Source organism: Vicia villosa, linkage group LG1 (genome assembly GCF_029867415.1).
Source record: "Vicia villosa cultivar HV-30 ecotype Madison, WI linkage group LG1, Vvil1.0, whole genome shotgun sequence".
Taxonomy (NCBI): Eukaryota; Viridiplantae; Streptophyta; class Magnoliopsida; order Fabales; family Fabaceae; genus Vicia; species Vicia villosa.
In genome coordinates this window covers 137,210,308-137,219,628 of record NC_081180.1, presented here as the reverse complement: position 1 = coordinate 137,219,628, position 9,321 = coordinate 137,210,308, and positions in this window count along the sequence as shown.

The following is a 9,321-nucleotide window of genomic DNA, read 5'->3' as shown; positions in this document are numbered from 1 at the left end:
ATTCATCTCTGTAATTTCTAGAAACTCTTTGTTTCTTTACTTTTTAACATGCTTGTTCATTTTGTATTTGCACTAACACCGATTACAATGGTGTTCCTATCATATGAAATATGAAGTTAATATCCATTTTTTGACGCGAGGGATATATCCAACCGGGAGTGATGATGCCATGAATATTCTCCCAATGTTGTCGAATATATCAGGTTTTCCTGCCCATCTGTTATTGATGGGGTCGGGCTCCCGTTCTTCCATAGACCATTCTTCCATAGAAGGAAAACTTGCAAGATTTCTGTATTTTGAAGGAATGAGGATCTTCTCAGAGAAAGAGTGGAGAAACCTATCTTCTTCTTATTAGTTAGCAAAAATCCCTGAGTAATCAGACATATTTTTGTTTTTCTTTAAGGATGAAGCTATTCCTTTTCCTTTTCTTTGAGCAGTCATGGTTGAAAGTTAAGAGAAGAGATAACCCATTTGATTTTGTTGAAAAAGGAAATCTGAATTTTGAGAGAGTGAATGTTATAGGTTTTGGAAAGTATGAGGTTTCTCTTTCTTTTATGTTAGAGACAATGAGATAGGTTCATGAAGAATAGAGCCCATTCAATGCATAGAAAGACCCAATCAACGAAATGATGTGACTACTTGGAAAAAAGAGCTTTGACTTAAATTTAAAATTTTAAAAAATTTCAAAATGCACCTAAGTGCAACCGGTTGAAGAAAATGTGCAACCAGTTGCATTTTCTTAAAAAATGAGGAAAAACACAATAGTGCACCCGGTTGAAGAAAAGTGCAACCGGTTAAAGTCTGTAGCTTTTTGAAAAAATTAAAAAATAAAAGATTTTTAGCAAGGCAAGGCATTAAACCTCGTGGAATGTTATGCACGGTTAAAGTTCCGGAAACTTTACAAAACATGATATGATGTTTCTTTGAGCATCTAAACATATATTCAAGTGAGTTGAAAGTTGAATACCTTGATCATGAACTATTTATTAACCTTTGAGCATAAACAATCCTTGAACATATTTCCTTTTGATAACCACTTTGTCTTCATCAAAATTAAGATTCCAAAAGCTTGTCTTCACAAACCTTAGACATCAACAAATTTTCAAAGAAATGAAATTCAGGAACTAAAGCAATACCATAATAGGTAAAGACAAAGTTAAGTAAACAAAATAAGGAAAATCCATGAATCAACAACTATGGAATTTATTTACAACAAATGTCACATTGGGTAGGTTAAAATCATACAAAAAAAACATAGCGCGAGGTTGGCTTGTCACCAATAAACACTGGTTTCCTGTCCACCAACTCCTGATAAGGATGGATTTGCTCTCTTGAAATGTGCATTGTGGGATGGAAAAGCTCCATGTGTGGCAAGGAAACATGTAGAATAGAGAACTTGTCTTCCACCAAATTTACATACTCTTTAAAAAGCTCGAGGTTTTCCAAATGTGTCACCTGAAGACCGTGTTCAGATTTCTTCCAAGCTTTTTTAGCCTTGCTCAGAGACGTCCCTAACTTCTTCATCGTCTTGCGGGAGGATTCCAATTCCTTTATCGACTCACTAATAATGGTCTCCATTGTGGAAAGTGTCGACTTAATGGAAGTTAGAGTTTCATCTTTCTCATTCATCTCTTGAACAAGTGATTCCACCCTCACAGTCAATTGGTGAAGGTACCCAAAATTGTGCATATCAATTCCTATCTCTCCCAGCAGCCCGCTTTCCATGGCAAGCTCCTCCAAATACCGCTCTCGCTCAATAGTGAGAGCGTTGACGCGTTCCAAAAGCACTTCCTTCTGTTTTCGGAGATGGTCAGAAAAAAATATATCGACTCTCCCAACAACACCAAATGCCAAGATGGTGGATGCGCTACGCACTTGATATTCCAATTCATGTAAACTCTTTTTGACAAATGGCCTCTTCATTGTTCAAAAAATAGCATAATATTCTTAAAAAATAAGGGAACGAAACTCCCTAACATTTTTAGGTGACCGAAGTCGACGCTGAACATTTTGTGGTATCATTCCTTCTCTGGTCTTTTGCAGCTAATCAAAGCCTTTTTCCAAATGCTCTACAACCAGGAAAACTTTGAACAGTTGGAATAGTGGGAGGAACTCTTCCAACCTCACTCGGCGAGGAGCATAGAACACCTTCTATCGCAAGCTAATCAAGAGAATCTTGAATTTCTATATGGACCAAGATAGGAATGTGTATGGAATATAGATCAGTAAAGGACCCCGCTCTTGGAACACCTCTAGTTGCTTGCATATTGACGACCCCCTTGGGCTAAATGACGACCTTAGGAGTCCTCTTTATTCGTAGTATCGTCTAATGGTATGCCATCTTATCTAATGACCAAAAATATGCAAGATAAGGAAGTGGTCCCTGCAAAATTTCATACGTTACTCACTAAATATTACATGTATCTCCTCTTTGATAATGACTTTCATCAGCATGAATGTTTCTATATACCAATTCTTTTGTTTCTTCGACAATGTCACAGAAGGAGTAACCCGTCAACAAAACCCAAGTTGTCAAAGAAAGACACAAATTTCCTCTTCACATATATTGTCCATAGGACAAGTCATCTGAATTATAATCATAAGATCTTACCTCCACCAAGAAATGAATCTAATGCTAGAACTTAGAGAAGTTACTCGAACATAAGAAAGCGGCTCAAAATCTATGTTGCATATGCTAGAGTGATCCACCCCGGTAAGGGACATGAGCAAGTAATATGTTCTTGAATTTCTTCACTCAGAGTAAACCTCGAACATCTTATTATTCTTCCAAAAATATATCAAATCTGGACTCGTGATGAATCACCATAAATGCATTGGAATTTAAAGAGATGGAAAAGGAGTGCCAATATCAATACGCCCTTCATATACTTGTACCAATACTAGAATACTTTGATGTATGCCCAACTCACCTGATGCAATTGTTAAGGAGTTATCGCCATGTTATTCAAAACACCCACCTCAACGACATCGAAAGGAAGATGGAAACCTTCCAATCAACTTTTCAACAGCAAAATACCATTCTCAATCAACTTTTCAACAGAAAAATATAACTATTGTATTTTATCACATCAAAGGGAGCAAAATAAGCTTAAATTTAAGGTAAAGTTTTTTCACTTCGTCCCTCATTCCTTGCATTAATGTGTTTATGAGCTAAAAATATGAACGTTGAGTCTGGATATGCATCTCCGTACTTAGTTGCATTTGTTTCGGAGATCCATCTTCAGATGTTCCTAATAATTTGAATTTTAAACCCGATTTTGCTTTTATTGTTGGTATTAGATATGGTGCGCCCGTATATGTTTCTCAAAGCTACTGTTATGACAAATGATAAACCGGGTGAAGTGAAGTATGAAGTTAAATCGGTTGAAGTGAATAATGATGTTAAATCAGGTTCTAGACTAGTTATTTTTTAGGTGGATGTTTGTGCATAATTTACAAATAACAAGAGTTTATTGTTCGTAAACATATGATGCAATGGGTTTGCATGTAGGCCGAGAAATTGGGGTTTGGAATTGTAATCGGAAGGTCCAACAATGGTTCTTGTTGAAAAAAAAGCATTTGTAACAATGATATGTGAAATAAGCTACATGTACCAACCCCCGATTAGGAAGTTGAAACATGATGACACCAGAACAAAAAAAATGTTAGCCTCTATTTAAATTGTACGGACACCATAAGGCGAATGATACATGGAAATTTTATGTGGTTTCTAGTATATATAATCATGGCTTGAGTGACAAACTAGTCGGTCAACCCATTATATGTCGCCTTATTCCAGAGGATAAGAAACACATTTTGGACATCAAAATGTTTCAAATATCAAACAAGTATACAATGTTTGTGCCGAAACAACAAGGAGGGGCTTAAGATCTGAATGCAACAACTATTATAGCTTTTGGAAGATGACCATTATGTTTCTAGGTACAAAGTTATTAAGGATAAAATCACAGTTTGAAATATATTTTGGGATCATCCTGATTCCATCAAGTTGTTTAACATATTTCCCAATGTTCTCATAATTGAATCAACATACAAAACAAACAAGTATAGGCTTCCACTATTGAAGTAACTATTGAAAACAAATGATTTTACTTCTACGAAGATGAATTTTCACTCAATTTTTCATTTTTTGAATCCGAAAAAGAGGACAATGTCACACGAACTTTTGAAATGTAAAAGACTATGTTGAAGGACCAAGAAAACATGCCAAAAGTAATTGTCACTAATCACGACACCACACTAATGAATTTGGTTATAACGGTGTTTTCTACATCGTATGCAATACTTTATAAGTATCACATAACCAAAAATGTGAGAAGTCGACTAAAACTTGCGATTGGCACCAAGAAATCAAGGGTGAAGATGGAAAATGGCCAAACCTTGTTTGGTGGTGGAAAAGATAATGGATGCATGGAATGATATAATAAATTCTTCCACAAAAGAGTTATATGTCGAATATGTAATACATTTTTGGAGGTTATACGAGATATCCATATTTCTTGAAATATGTTGAGAGTAATATTTTAGACCAGGTGAAAAAGAAGATTGTTTGTGTTTGGACCGGTCAGGTTAGACACTTTGACAATACAATAACTAATAGAGTTGAATCTGCAAATGTTACACTAAAGAATTGGTTAGGAAATAGTAAAAGCATTTTTTTCTAAATTAAGACAACGTGAATCAAATGCTCCTAAACCAACATAATGAGATACAAAGATCTTTTGGTCGGAGCAATATTGTGTTAGAACACCAATTCAAAGACAACATCCTTTATTCACAGTTGGTTGACAACATATCTCGGGAAACATCAAATTTTATTGTTCACAAAGCTAAGAGAGCATATAAAACAAGTTCAGATGGCTCAAAGTATGGTTGTACACTTAAGAAGATGTACGGTATTCCATGTGCTTGTTTAATTTCAAAGAAGATAAATACGTATGGGTGAAACTTAAACTTACTGGAAAAGAATTTGGTTTGACAATGGTGGAGTGATGAAGGATGATAAATCAAATATAACTATTATGAACGAATGGGAAGTCATCCAAGAGAGATTTTCGAAAGCTGGTGACATCATGAAATGACACATCAAAGAGAAGTTGAGGAATATTGCCCTATAAGAAATAGCAGATTTGAGATCATCGTCGGAACCAGTTAAAACAAAGGGTACCCCTAAAAAGGTCAAATCGGCACATAATGCCAACTCCACGAGACGGTATCCTTCATACTTCAAGCATGTTGATACATATTTTATGGATTCTCCAACTCCAAAATCTCAAAAAAAAATGTTTTCAAGGGTGCTCGCATTAGCAAACCATCTCTTCCACCACCATTACCAAAAATTATCCACATTGAAAATATGTCACTTTTTTTGCACAAATAAATTGAACGAGTTGTTAATCTTAAAGGTGGTGACAATTTTTTCCTGATTTATTTTGGATTTGCTCGGTAAAGGAGAGGGGACACCAATTTGTCAGACATTAGCTTATACAAGAGTTGATGATGCATAGGAAATCATACACATCGTTATACAGGAAAAAATATGATGCAATTCTCAATGCTCTTGTTCCTTGTGTTAGTAGTCCAATATCATTTGACAAATAGATACTTTTCCAAAAATGGAACATCTTATATCAAATTCTTATGATATATGTGTATTGTTCTGAAAAGAAACAGTTTATTAGAAACATTTTTTCCACTTCAGAGTAGGCTTCCTTAAAATCCATCCGAACACATCATGTGTATTGGGTGGCTTTCAAAAATACAATATTTTTTTAAAGTTTATTTGAAACTAGGATGTCATATACCAAATACATCATAATGAGTGGATGACGCATTTCACACAAAGTGTTGAAACTTGGCCGAATCACTTTCTAGAAAGGATGGAATAGTTCTCCAAGTTGAGCGACATTGAAAAAGAATCAAATATGGAAAGGTCAACAAAGGAACCACCAATAAATTTAGGTAATGACACATCTTTTGATACATTTTAGTCTTTATCTAATAATGTAACTCATTTTTTGTATGTAATATTATCAATGATATAATCTCGATACAATTTGAGACATACACAATGTCTATTCTACTTTAATGTTATAGAATTTTTGAGTAACTTTTGAAGAATTTTTCTGTTTCTAAATTTTGCGCTGCATACTATACTGGCTCTGTATGAATAGAGTTCTGAGAGAGTCCAAATATCTATCTCTAGATACACCCCATTTTAATTGTAAAAAAACAGTGGACTTTACGGAAGTAAATATCCGTAAAAACCCTTATTATGTAAAAAATCAAAATAAAAAAAGGTGTGTCCGAAAATGCATATATGAAATATGCCTTGATGAAAGGATATTGTTTCTAAGGTCCAAATTGATCTAAATTTTTTATAAATATGAGGTCTCTTATTTCACGTGCTTCACAAAACACAACAAACCAAAATGAATATAGATCCTCATCTTGCTTTTGTGTGTTTCAATGGCCCAAAGCCCCCAATTCAACTTTGAATCTCTGAAGACATACCTCTCGACGATCTCAAATCCAAACAGAATACTCTTCTGCAATATCCAAACATAAAAGAGTTATCAAGCTTGAATATCGTTCACTCACGATTGATGATGAAGGAAATATATGATTCATCAAACTTAAACTGAAGACACTGATAAGGATTTAAAGGTTATGTGGAGTACATTTTACTGTTACTCATAAAAGATTTCCTGAACCATCTGATTGTAATGAAATGTAATGTTAAATTTATATTAACAATTATCAATGTGATGTTAAGTATTTTGATGTTAATTTATGTTGTTTTTTCAACATTCTATCATTGTTTCTGGTTTGACCTAATAGAGCATGTTCCATAGATACATCTTCAAAAAATTCACTAAATATTAAAGTAAAGAATGTTATGGAGATACATCTCCTAACTCAATCTAATGTTGGTATAGAGTTGCATCTTCGGACTAAATTTTAACAAAATAAAGATGTCTTAGCAATTTAAACTAACTGGTGTGTGAAAAAAGTGCTTTAAAAAATGCATCTCCAAATTATAGGGGCAGTTATGGCTTTTCACGATAGTGTTAAAGCACCCTATAAAGTGGGGGTAAATATTCCCCAATTTTTTTTTCATGCTCATAATTGGACTCTATAATTCCACTCCAACAACATACACTAGAACATAGTAAACAAGTACTTAATATGCATAAAAAGGGTACAAAAACTTACAAAGAATTTTTGCAAATTGTAGTTTCCTTTTTATTTTCTTCGGCGGAAAAATATAGAATGCACTTATTACAAGTAGCCATATATTAACAAATTCCTAAAGTAACATGACATCTCTTCATGAATGGGTCCACGCTGAAATATTCATGGAAGAACATCAGAAGAGCTATAAAAGGGGTCTGACAAAGCTTGAAGAAGAATTCCAATGAGTTTTAGCTTTAAATGACCAAACATTGGATGGAAATATACATAGTAATCAACAAGGGTAGGCATCTCTCAAAGAAAAAGTATCAGAACAAAACCAAGACCATTGTTGACTCATAAAGTCTACTTGATCACAAAGTTTGTTCTTCATTTCCTTTTTCCTGTAACAAGGGATAAGAGTTCAAAGCTTCTAAGTGTATCATCACTACCACCTCTTGTCCTCTAGATTTTGATTATGGTGGTGCAATTTATCCATGGCGAAGCATATTTCTGCCATGTGTTGGGATCACTAATACCTCCAATATCCTCTTGTGTGAGGAATTGTGCCCTCCTGGAAACAATGGTTGAAGACAGTTGAGGCTAGATATCGAGGCTTTAGTGAGTGTATGAGTGGTGATGATAGTGGAAGGTGTAACCTAGGTTAGTTGGGAGCCCCACAATGGGCGTCATTGTAATTGTCAAAAAGTACATAATGTGTGGTACCCCTATGCTGGTAGGGGTGGCTAGAGATATTGGTTAATTTTGGTGGATTAGGCTTGCTCGCAATGATGAAAAACCTTGTTCGGTGATGTTTTTGGCTATGGAGAGAGCAAGCTCACGTGAGGTGAGAAGCTCTATACCTTTAGGTGTTTCGTGTACGTTATGAATTTTCTTTTCCCGTGCTAGGGATGAGATATTTATAGAGGCTAATGGGCCTAAATTTAGGAGACTCCTAAGAAGTGGTAATCGCTCCACCTTGACTATAGGAACTGTTAATTGTCTACTTCTTAGGAAGTCATGGGCATGACTTCGCGTATGCAGTTATGAACTAAGTAAATGTCATTATCCGTTTTTTCTTAGGGTGAACCCCCTGTCGTATGAGGGTTATGCTTCAGCCGACACATTATAAGGTTGGGAACTAATAAGGACAGGATATGTGCTGCCCCATTTGTGGGCCCCAAAATATATCACTACATTTTTATTAAAAAATAATTTGTAAGTTGAAAATAAAATAACTATTTGAATTAGTTTTGATTTAAAAAATTATCTTTTAATAGAAAATAAAGAACATTTACTTTTTTTAACCAAACTAATTTATATTTTTAAATCAAACATGCATTGTATTTAACATGAATGTTTTTCAGTAATAATTTATACTTTTCTTACGAGTCTCTGAATAATAATCTCCAAACTATTTTATATCAAAATCATTATTCACTTCATTACGTCGTTTAAAAATAAGATTAATGGTGTAATTTGCCAAAAACAAAAATAAGGGAGGTTAGTGCCAATGTACCAATTAGAGTGTTTATTTATAATCTTCAAGTAAAGACATTGTGGATCATATTTATATGTATTAAGTGATGAATGCTTATTTTTGAAGATTCATTCAACAAGAAGATTAGCGTTTAGGGATTGATTTTCTCTCATTCTACTGAAAATCAAAATTATTCCTAGAATTTAGAAATGTGTCTTCGGACACATCCTATTTACTCACAACATATTCAGTTTTTAATCAGATCTTAAGGTTATGTCAAAAAAATATTACGAAAATACATCTCATTCATTTTTCACCGTTTTGATTTCCAGAATTCAAAAATGCATTTACATATTTAGTCTGTCTGTATTATTTTGTTTTTCTTTTCATTGTGTTTCATATGTATAATGCTTGTGTTGTTTAATTATAGACATTATAGTTTATAAACAAGCTAGATTGAAGCACGACATAGTTGCACAACATGCATCAGTTTGGAGAAAAAGAGCCTGAGCATCGCAGACAGAGGTCGATTCTAGTTCGTTTGATGCGGAGGCGTCAACTTTTAGGGCTCATGCACCTCTGCCATCATCTCCCCGAAGGAGGCACGTGTCATCTCCTGAGACCCATGAAGCCCCACTGGTACGTGT